Below are 12,246 nucleotides of genomic sequence, written 5' to 3' on the forward strand. Positions count from 1 at the left end.
CATTCTGTAATCGTAATGCAGAAACAGCCATACTATTCGTTATTTATTTATCCTAATCACAGAGTACTATTAAAGTAATTGATATTTCTATACCTGTTGCCAAGATCAGGAACATTGGCAGCTTGGAGTCATGCAGACTTAGGGGTCTGGTGTAAACGAATCTAAACCAAGACAGCTTCGTAATGTAAATAATTATATCTATCGCAAATACTGGCATTTTATTTTTGTAACAAAAATTAGAACATGTCAGTTCTTCTGCTTATCAATAGTAGCGAGTTTTCTTTACAAACCAGCCGCAAACGAAATTATATCCGTAAAAATTTATCAGCTCATCTAAACAGTCAGGGGAAATCGACGTTTTATCATTTCATGTTGTTTCACATGTTGGCAATGGACGAGTGAAAATAAAGTAATACCAGAATAAAATAGGTATACTATGTGTCTGCATCAGTATAGTAAATTTCCTAAAGACAAGTTCAAATAATAGTTTATCAGTTTATGATGCAATGTATGCTTACATTTTGCATGCATGCTCAGTAAATTTTAACTCATAATCAATTGGCGAACCTTTTGTTCTTTTTCTTCATCGATGGAGCGAAATACTTGTGTTGTTAAACGCTTTCTCTCTGTTAAAATACTCTCTGACCCAGTTTTTTTATAATCATTATTGTTATTAATGGGTTTTTTTCTCTCTCGATAACCTACAATGTACCATCAAATAATGTTTACATCAATTTAGCAAGCAGATTGTTTGTCTCCTTCCAATTATAACTAAATGAAAAACAGTTTATTCTAATACTAAACTTTTTCATGTATTCAGGCACCTCAATATGATGAACTAAAACCAGCACAAAGTAACTAAAGATAATTGTATCTTTTCTCTTTTTATAGCAATATCAATTTTCCAATTGTCTATCGGCAAATTAAACATTGTATACAAACGGGGGAAACATACGAGTTACATGACCAGGAATCTTTTCCGAGAAAAATGTTTTTGATGATACAGAAATTACTGACAAACCTAATAAAAATATTCATCTCTCACAGCCATTCTGATAGAACAGATAGACGGACAACTGTAAACAATGCTGTATTGTTCTTTGAATGTCTGCAAGAAGGCCATGTACTTAGGGGATGATTGTCACAGCGATGGGGCATCGTGAGCCCAGATGTTGCACCTATTGACAGGATCCCCCACAGTTCCGACAACAGCCGTATACAAGACACCATCTGGTGATGCACGTCAATGGGAGAAACTGTCAGAAGACAAAAAAAAGGAAGAAACAAAAACAAAACAAAGGTTCGGAAATAAGACGTGCGTAGAGTTGTAGAGGGAATCGTTGATATTAATTTTTCTCTTTCATTTCAAGGAATAATGGAGTATCTCATATTCTAATTAAGGCCACTGTTATACGATTGGCAATCTATCAGAAGCTTGCTTAGCAGATGAATTTGATGTAATGTTTAAAGTTGTCTCATGGATTATGTTTACAGTGAAATGTGATTATTTTTTGAAATTTAATTAAGAACATTTTGCTGAAAATATAAAGTGCATGAACAATCTTTGAGTATTTCTAATGCATAATTACAAAGTGTATCTTCTGTGATATATTGTCTTTAGTATAATATTTACTTCCTAAAGTGTATTATATTCATTACTACAATGTGATCCGATATGCATGTCTTTCGGCTTAAGAATGAATAAACTCACACTCATTGTCAAAATCAATTCACTTTTGCCTATCCTGTTTTAGCAACACAGATTTGTAGGGATATCAATTTAGTTTTGAATTGGCGACATGTCATGAAACCCAAACCCTAACCATCACAAACCAACACCCGTTTTGACCCATGATCTAACTGTCAGGTAGTCATTTAGATCAATGGACAGTGGCCCTAGAGCTTGATGAATGACTACAGGGGAGTTTTTCATGTACAAGAAGTTCGTGCAGCCCTACGTTCAAAGACTTCCAATTTTCTGATAAGGTTTTCAATGTTATAGTGACACTATTTCGACCTCCATGCAACAGCATATCTTTGAAGTTTTTCAAAAATCAATTACATTTGTTTAAAAATCCTTTTAAATACATTGTAAAATCTAACTGCTTTGTAGATAAAAAGGAATTATTCAAAAGACGTCTGAGTAGAGTAGTCATATATTTTTTTTGAAGTGATGATTGTCACAAGACATTTTAAGAAAAAATCCTTTGTTCTGACGTCACGGGGGCAAATTGCAGTAGATGATCCGCCATTTTATCTCAGTGGGGAACCAGCAAATCGGTGCATATTAGAAGAAACAGAAATAAAAGAAAATGAAATTTGGTTACCCTGTGTGGTCAGAATATTGTCTCTTGAGAGTTACTGTTCCGCACCTGCAAAGAATGGCATTTGCAGAGGTGATAAATTGTCTGTTAGTTCACAACAGACTTTTTGTTGAGTTTATCAATTTACGAAACTTATTTTAGTGTTCAATGACATTAGTTTTTTCTGAAAAAAAAGTCTAAATGACATCTACATAGTAAATGACCTCGAGTAAAATGGGTTTTTTTCACATATATATATATATAATTATTATATTGTAGAAAATCAAGAACCCATAAAATTGGCAGCGCTCAATGGCGAATGGGAAAATTGTTATCGATAAAGTTTCGCTTGACAAAAGCAATTTAATGAAAACAAAGTAATTTGATTTACGACCAGTAATACGCCTTCAATAGATTAATCAAATATATGACAATCTGTGTATTGATTCTGGTCGCTGATGAATGGCAACTCTAAATAAAAAACACGGTTGCTTTTTTACCAATCATCTTTGATCTAGAAAAAAAAGGAAATATAAAGCGATTCTGAAAAATGGCCTTCAGCTAAATACACCATAACAAATAAAAAGAGAAGATTTCATCATCGATGCACTTTTTCAAATAATTAGATATTGTATAAAATATATCGTATTTCGAGCATTAAAATTGGAAACTTTCTAGTATTGCTGTTTTGCAAAATTAAAAGGCGTTGTAAGGCAACATTATACAGGGAACTGCACTAAAACCGCTGCCAGGTGTTGGTTATTAATACCTGCCGTCTGTCACTTTGAATACCTGTGCGCATCTCCTGTTCGCACATCTGCATAAATTCAGAAACCACCTACAGAGCTGTGTTATGCGCCAATGTGTCATGTGTCTCGATCTCTCAAAGCCGATACACAAACAAGGCCCAGATATCTAACGCTGAGCTGAAGAAGGAAGAGGTTCTCCGATGTTGTGAAAATAATTTTTTATACATTCGTGAATGTTATGTCACAGACCCGTGATGTTTTACAATTTTTTTTTTATCTAAACCAAATAATCACGAACAGAAATGTTATAAATTCTAAAATTTATCTGATGTCTGACATTTTCATGTGATTTTAAGTGTTCTATAAATCAAGATGTTTTAATGCACTTGCAAGTGCATGCATTAAAATCTTGATTACGGGAATATTCATTTCAATTTCAAACATTCTTTTATATATTATGGTATTCTTTAATTTACCAAATATTTCTATGCTGGATATTATAGAATACTTTTAATTTTTACTGAAATATTTTTGAAAGTTGGATATGCCGTTTTTACTGCATGTAGATATATAGGTTACTAAGTTCCATCAATCTTCGCGATTGTTTTTTTTTATATAACGTTTCCTCCTGTTCCCACTCGTACTAGATCAATATCACTGGCACATTTCGCAATATGTATTTCAAAGTAATTGTTTATCAAATGAAAGATCTGAGTGAACCCCAAGTTGATTAAAAAAAGATTAAATTAGCTTAATATACGTTTAATCTTAATAAATCTATACTTTTTCCGCAAATGTTTTACTTTTCAAAGACACATGTACACTTCTTCAGTCTAATTTAATATTTGATACAAGTACAAAAATATCTATCTATAATTGTGTTCAGAACACGTACATGTAAACGAATATTCAAGAGCGTCTATTAAATATTGTAAACAACCTAATCTATTATCATGTACTACAGATATATAAAAGAAAAACAGTTTCTTTGATATGAAAAAAAAAATATCAGGGCCATCTTATTTATAATTGTAATCGGGGAAGATCATTGATACAAGATCATGATTATAATTTAATTAACCGCTGTATCGGGGCTACACGGGGCCAGTGACCATCATCCGTTTATTTTAGGCACGAGATCTCCGCAGACATTTATACCTTTCCAGTTAATCTACAGTAAACGATCATTTTATTACAGGCAGTGCCGTTTGTTATTATTCACTGATGAGAGATTATAATCCAATCCAAAGACTTAATTTCAGTCCGTGTAAACCCACGGTATCATCTGATATAGAGTACGGCAATTACATGCGGAACGATACGGGTTTTCGTAGCCAAACAGGAAAAGATCTTATCAAATCCGAGGAAATGAATTTTTAAAAAAGTTATAAGTAGGTCGTTTTCTTTTCAAGTCGACCTTTAGAAAGGAAGTTCTTTTTCAATTTCATACTAACGTATTTAAGACATGTACAGTTCCACTTAATTAATGCTCGTTCTAATTAGAGTAGCTGCCTTAAGCACGCGTTTGTGTTTTCTTTCTTTTTTTTCCAAGTTGAAAAAAAAAATTAAAATAAGGACGAAAAAACCACAAAAAGATAAAGAGAAAGAAAGCCCATGTGTTATTTTGTAAATATAGCACGTTATATGTTCTACAAAATTCTTTTCATGTACAGTGCATATGAATTTTAACAAAGAACAGAATAACCATATGTTTGGGATTAAATTTTTCAAATTCTTATTCTAATTGGTCTTAATTTCACAAGTACAGCCAAAAAATACGACCCTGCCGTATGAATCCGGATATTGTGCTTCGAGTTTTTATTTCACACCTGCGAATGTATCAAGGTTCAGTGTTTTGATAGCGTTGTAGCAAGTTTTGTTTATTGCAATCACATACAGATTTACCTTTGAACATATAACAATGCATACCGTGTCCTGCAAGCTATTAAATTTTATTAACCCTGGTCCATATTAAACACTATTCGCACCTGGTAGAAGTACGTGCGTTGGTCAGGTGTGTAGTGTACCAGAAGTTATGATGATTAAACTCATGAACATTAATTTTATTAACCAAAACATGCTTTGTTTTGTTGCATACCAACAATTATACCATATGTAATGTGTCGGTAGTAAATACACGTCGTTTTACATAACTTCATATATTCTTGCACTTTTGTATGACCAATTACCCTAGGAACTACAACTGAAGGCTTTTATATGCTTGAAACCTTTTACGAACATGTACTACTTCATAAATGCTTTGAAATTTGAAGATCTCTTGAAACAGTTGACTTTACACAGAAGCTTTGAACTTGATATTACACAAAAGTTTACTTTTCTTTCATTTGAAGTTTCATGCACTTCTAGCTTTCATTCATTCATTTTTCTGTGTTAGCTTTTTTTTCATCATAACTGAACTCGCTGTATATATACATTTCTACAATTACACACTACAAAACCTTCAGCTAGCCCTTGCCTATTTCTTTGCTGATTCCACTTTGTAGAATATCTCGAAATAGTCAGAAATGTCGTGTTCACTTAAAAATGTAAAGTTAAGCTCTGCAAATAAATATTATGATAAAGAAACTATATTTATTATCAGACTCTCTCTCTCTCTCTCTCTCTCTCTCTCTCTCTCTCTCTCTCTCTCTCTCTCTCTCTCTCTCTCTCAGAGAGAGATACATGTATATCAATATCAATAACAGAATCAGGATCAGTTGAGGTCAAAGTTAGGACATATTTGGAATCAATATTTCGTCTGTTTATTTCTCCAACTATTGCCGAGCCTAGCGAAGCTTGCCAATTGGAAAGTTGGTGGTTTGAAAATGAATATACGTAGTGTAAACAACCGGTATCGAAGAGAGCAGCGTAAAAAAAGAAGAAATATTTATTTAAGTTTTATAATAGGTTAATAAACTTTTCAAAGCAAATTACATTATTCTTTTTAAAATCCTGGCGTAAAAAAATCTTGGAGTAATCAGAATAAACTTCCTTTGAAATAAGCGCTGACAGGATTTCGGCGTGGTCGGTATGATTATGTTGCAACACATCTCATCCTTCTTGGTTCTGAGCGTGATATTTGGCGCCAGAATCTTGCAGGGAGATATTGGATTGCCAAGACTTATAATTTACAAACACCATCTGTCAAGGGAAGTGGTGATTTTACCTACGTTAATATATATATGCAACATGTTGCCTGATCTTCGTTGTTAATACGCTTCCTACTGCTTTGTCGCTATGATTTGAATCGAACCCCGTTGAATTTCCGGAGATAAAAATGAATATACTTGTAAATTACTAAATGTGCAAGATAGTAGTGCAAACAGTATTGCAAAGGTGCAAACCATCTAAGGTGTATCATGCACTTGTTACATTCTTTGTAAACTATCGGAGTAATATTACAAGATATTACAAGGGGAGTACGATTATAACATAATAGTGTTAATAAAAAGAGAGAGTTTTTTGTCTTCTTCAACGCAGGTGTAGGCATTTTGCTGAAATTTAGAAAATGTAAAAATTGATAAAGACCGAAAATGAACATTCTTTCGAAACCTGATACAAGACAGGGAGAATCGCAAGATTTCAGTGCATAACATACAGAGATGAATATGAAACAGCTACTTAGCGTATAAATCAAACTCTAACTGGTCCCGTCGAGATAAGATATTGCTGGTCATTTGTCTTATTGGCGAAGGCAAAGAGTCCCGCTGTGGACGCCATAAAGAAGAACGTTATACGGCAGTATGTTCAGCATATCAATACTATGTCTGAATGTTTTGCTCCTGATTAGCATGGGCTTCATTGACCAAACAGTTGTAAAATTTGCGCTTTGTTGATCGTCGAAGGAAGGAAAAACGGAGAGCGACTTTATTTTCGCTGGCGATGAAAGTGACCTTAAACTGGAAGTCAATGGTGGAAATTAAATTTTGGCTTCAAAGGTTAATAGTGAAATGAATATTTTTATTCCCGTTTTGATGTCGGCTTTTGACATCTGGAAAGATAACGCTCGTCAAAAGCAAAAGAAAAAAAAAGATCATGATTTCTATAGCCATAATCAATTGCTTTCTGTGCGATGCGAGCTCACAGGTGCGGCTTTCTTCCTATAGCTGAAAGCCGTATTCGAAAAGTTTACGAGCGATCTATATTTGTTAATGCCATTTTATCCTTAACTCGAGGAGCTTCATCCGTTGAAATCATTGGTTATTGATTGTTTGCAATCGGCTCATTTGTGACAATTTCAGACTTCGAATCTTGCAACCCTTTTTGGGTCAGCCCTCCACCCAAAATCAATCCATTTTTATTGATACCGAGGCACCGGCTAATTTCCTAGGTGTTTTTCCAATTCATCACCGGATGCTACCGCGCTATTTCTGTTATCTGTCGGTAATGAGCTTGTGGGAATTATTTGTTCCAATTGGAGAGGAATAGATGAGCCCAGGATGAAACGATCTATCACCGTGTTTATTACTTTGCATTTTCCCACAGCATTACCGATCTCTTGTGCTACATCAGAAACAAGTCTCTTTGAAAAGGCGGAGCTGATCGGTGCCTCAACCCCCTCCATCTCCCTCTCTCTCCACCGGACCCTGACTCACAGCGGCAGTAACTTCCTGGCGCCATGCGGGTGTTCGAGTGGAGTCACGTGGTTTCTTTGGTCATCCTTCCTGCAGGTCCACAGAGCATCGCATTGAGACCAGACGAAATTAGTTTAAAACATTCTCTTATTTGCGAAACATCAACAGGATTAGATCACGCAGTGCACCTAAAAACGTAGCTTAATTATATTAGTCACCATATCCTATATTTATTTTTGAATAGATTGGTTGTTTTCCATGTCAAATCAAAAGCACACCCTTTATCATGGTTAGCATTTTGACCATTGTATCTCCTCGACTATCAGGTTTACTCAAATGACGTAATCATTAGATAATCTTTGGAAGATCAATGAACCAATCGGTTGTTCAAATAAAAAAAATTCAGACGGAAAGTCTAATATCCATCCATGCACGAGACTGTCCACATTTATTAAATATTAGGCAAATATTCAGGGTGCATGCATTGTCCCAAGAAATCTCGAAACATAATCAGCGAATATGAAATTCCAATCAGAGCGTTTTACAGAATTTTGATGGATGTATTTTCAGCAACAAAAAACATAATTGAAGAGATAATTTCATTAAAATCTTAAATTGCATAACGCATGCCAAACAAGTGACTGAGTGCATAATTTATTCACATTTTATTATCTATTGCATTTATACACAACAAAAATACAATGTAGCTAAGAATTGAAGGAATATCAGATTGCCCTTACATCACTTTAGTTGTTATATAATATAATGATAAATTGAAAACATCAGAGCAAAAATAAGTGTTAAATTCACTCAAAGAAAAAAATATGCACATCTGTGCTAGCATATATCTAGTGCTTCAGAGGATGAAAGTGGCAGAATCATGGGTCTTCATGGAAAGTCATCAATCGTTTTAATCTCCTGTTTGTCAGTTAGTCGGATTTAAGAGCAATGAAATTAAGATAAAATCAAATTTACAAGCCATAATGATTAACGAAACTGAAGCACTGGGTCGATTACCCGATGAACCAAGGAGAGAATCTGTTTATGGACTTTTTTATCATGGCCATGAACATTATCTGTCCCTTGTTTTTTAAGCGATTTAGATTAATCCACGGGTCAGACACCACTGCATTTTATTGAGATGAACGAGCTTCAGGTGATGCAATTGGCGAGATTTTGCGTGATTCGACGAGAGGTTAATTTCGAAAGTTTAGGTACAAAATCATTTAAATCCCGTCCGTTACACTTACTCATAGTCTTCCGATTTCAGAGAGAGAGAGAGAGAGAGAGAGAGAGAGAGAGAGAGAGAGAGAGAGAGAGAGAGAGAGAGAGAGAGAGAGAGATGTTGTGGTAATTAAATGCATGCAAATAGCAGCAGACGCGTTTAAACGTTAAATGCAGTAACGTTTGTAGGAAAAAATTTTTTTATCTTAATTAAATGATACCGTGTTTATCCCCGGTCATGCACTCGATTATTCAAGAAAGATATTAAGATAAATTTTACCCCCTCCCTCTATACCTTAGTAAGTTCCACCTGTGTTTTTACATTTATATTGTTAAATATTTAGACTAATTCACAAATTTATTATTTATAAAACGCCCAAATACATTTTATTGCGTAGTCATTGCATATCTCCATTCTCGAAAAATCCTTTTAAAAAAACACAATCGTATTTCCCGTTACAAAGATTTAAGAGTACATCTCGGAATAAATATCAAATTGTGTCATAAATAATTACCTATCATGTTGCACACCTGTTCGCATTAGCATACCTCCCCATCTTCCGACTACCTGTAATGATTTACTTTCATTAATTAGGATTTCTTTCCCTGATATAAGGCGGAATGTACAACAAGATACCGATGGTTTAAATTCTGACCTTTTAGTCGTTACATAATTTCATTTCAATAATATCAGAAAATGACTGAGAAGATTTATGGTCAATATTATATATATATATATATATATATATATATATATATATATATATATATATATATATATATATATATATATATATATATATATATATATATATATATATGTATGTATGTATGTATAATCATCAATATATATCTCACACCTTGGTGATGTGACTAGAATTGACTATGCAGTAGTAGATATCACGGTTTCATACGAAAGGCCAAATACGTGCATTTGTTAGCATTATAGTACAACACGTTGCAACCAAGGATGAACGATGGGAAAAATCTCTCTCTCTCTCTCTCTCTCTCTCTCTCTCTCTCTCTCTCTCACACACACACACACACACACACACACACACACACACACACACACAAACCCACGATGTACATTTACATGTATAGTTTTCTGCACATATTGATAATGATTATATTGAATATGATAATATGATGTAGTTTCATGATGAAAGTAGAATGACATGCTATGTTAAATTGCTATCTTTACGTACGTAAGTGGACACTCATAAAAAAGATTGTATATCATCTGTTCGCTGACACTAACAATATCTCATGCCATGAAACAAATATTTACCTGTGTCAAGCATATTAATTCCCATTGACCTTTTCGTTAATTCAGTAAAAATTTGCAAGGAATAAAAAAAATATATATGTTTTATAAATACTGTAGAAAACCTTAATATCCACACATTGCATTATTGATTGTAGAATATATCTTTATTCGACAAATATACTCAAATCATTGTCATTATCACTATAGGTTGTATAATATGACAGATGTTGAAGAATTTTATATTCTATTATTTTGTCCGTTAAAAATCCTTTGCGATAATTTTGCAAATAAATAGTTTAGTCCTACATTACAATGAAATCAGAAATACTCAAAGTGTGGAAAGTAATACAGTGGCATTGTTATACATATATTCATCCCGAACGTCGAAAGTAATTTCATTCAGGAGAGAAAAATCAATCATAACTGACAGAAACAAGATATACCTTTTTCAATATTTTTTGTGAACTTGATCTGGATAATGAGTCAAACAGTCTCCTGTCTGCTACTGCTGCTGAAAAAAAGTGTAATATTGATAGTTTGAGTCACCGCCGTCCGATCAGGTGTATATTATCAACACACCGCAGCAGCCGACAGCTTTACCAGGTATGACTAATCACCCAATATAATTAATGAAATGCAACGTCATTAGGCTGTCACAATACCCCATCTAAGAATCATTGAGATAATTAGTCTCTACCTGACTTTCATGGGCAAATTTTAAGCACCGTTCAATAGATTTTTGATTTGGTGTGTACTCTGAGATTATCGGTCAATGACGGGTGTTTTATAGATAAAAATCGTCGCCTTTCTTTAAAAAAAAACAGGAGAGAGAAATCAGGCCTGAGAGTAACATACACATATATTCGATATTAAAACGACTAGAATCATTTATCACAAGTAGAAAATCAATACCTGGCTTGACATGTAACACATCAAAAGGAATTACAGAATACACGCAGAATACCAATAGACCTATCAGTGTCAAAACTGTCCATTAGCTGTAAATGAAAGAGGGGTAATCCATAGATTTATTGTATTACATGTATTTAAGTTATGATTAGCATTGTCTCCCTTGGTTCCGATCTTATATTATAGAATTCTTCTTATGGTAGACATAATATTTAACCGGCATGTTAATTAATTTACTAGGAGATTTTTAAAATCATAGTTAGGTCATGTGTCATTATCTATGATGTTGACAAAGTTTTTCCATGTTTTCTTTTTAAAATTCTTTGTCAAACGAACAATTGAGACAAATGATTATCAATGACGTAAACCTGCAAGCAGTTACATATAGCAAGTAGTTGACAAATAGATCACTAAAAATGTTTAGCCCTAAGGACCTTAAAATCACTGTTGCGAGTTTACGGACCTCAACATGATTGAAATCAGGTACCCAATATCTTTCTACGACTTAAACAGAATATAAAAATATTACTTTTGGTGCATGGAAAAGAATTTAACTAATCATTAATATCAAAATGAATCAATTTAACTAAAAATAAATTAACAATGAATGTAACATGCATGCCACCAATGCGATGCCTGGTGTTCTAAAACAAAATTATGATATGTTTTCCCATTTTACTTTTTTTCGTAATGCTTACATATGATGAAAATTCTTAAATAATTTTTATTCGACGAGTTTTGAAAAATAATTTTTCTGAATTACGTCTGCTAATTAATTAAATAGGTTCTAAAAATCCTTTAAAACTAGCTTCATTCGAATAAGGTAAGTTCTGTGCTATTTCTGTCCAATGTATTTATTGGTACATGGAGATCAGTGCCAAATATTTTCTCGTTATCATTTTTGTTAAGTTCACCAAATGTATGAATAATAGAATGATTTACGTGTTATTTGAACACTTTGACAATTCCATAACTCAGCCCCTCTTATTTATCTTCGGATGAGCGTTTAAAGTAATTATATCTGTTCATTTATTGTCTCCCATCTCGATTTGAAATCTTTCCTTCTTCTGGCTAGAGTAGATTCTGTCTAACCCAGAGGTAGGGACCATGGATTAAAAAGCTAAATCTAGCTACAAATGCAAATTTTGTTTTTATGATATGTTTTAAAACAGCATACCCTATTTTTCATTATTTTCTAATGTTTCTCCCTTAAGAGG

The sequence above is a fragment of the Crassostrea angulata genome, chromosome 4 (genome assembly GCF_025612915.1).
Source record: "Crassostrea angulata isolate pt1a10 chromosome 4, ASM2561291v2, whole genome shotgun sequence".
NCBI lineage: Eukaryota > Metazoa > Mollusca > Bivalvia > Ostreida > Ostreidae > Magallana > Magallana angulata.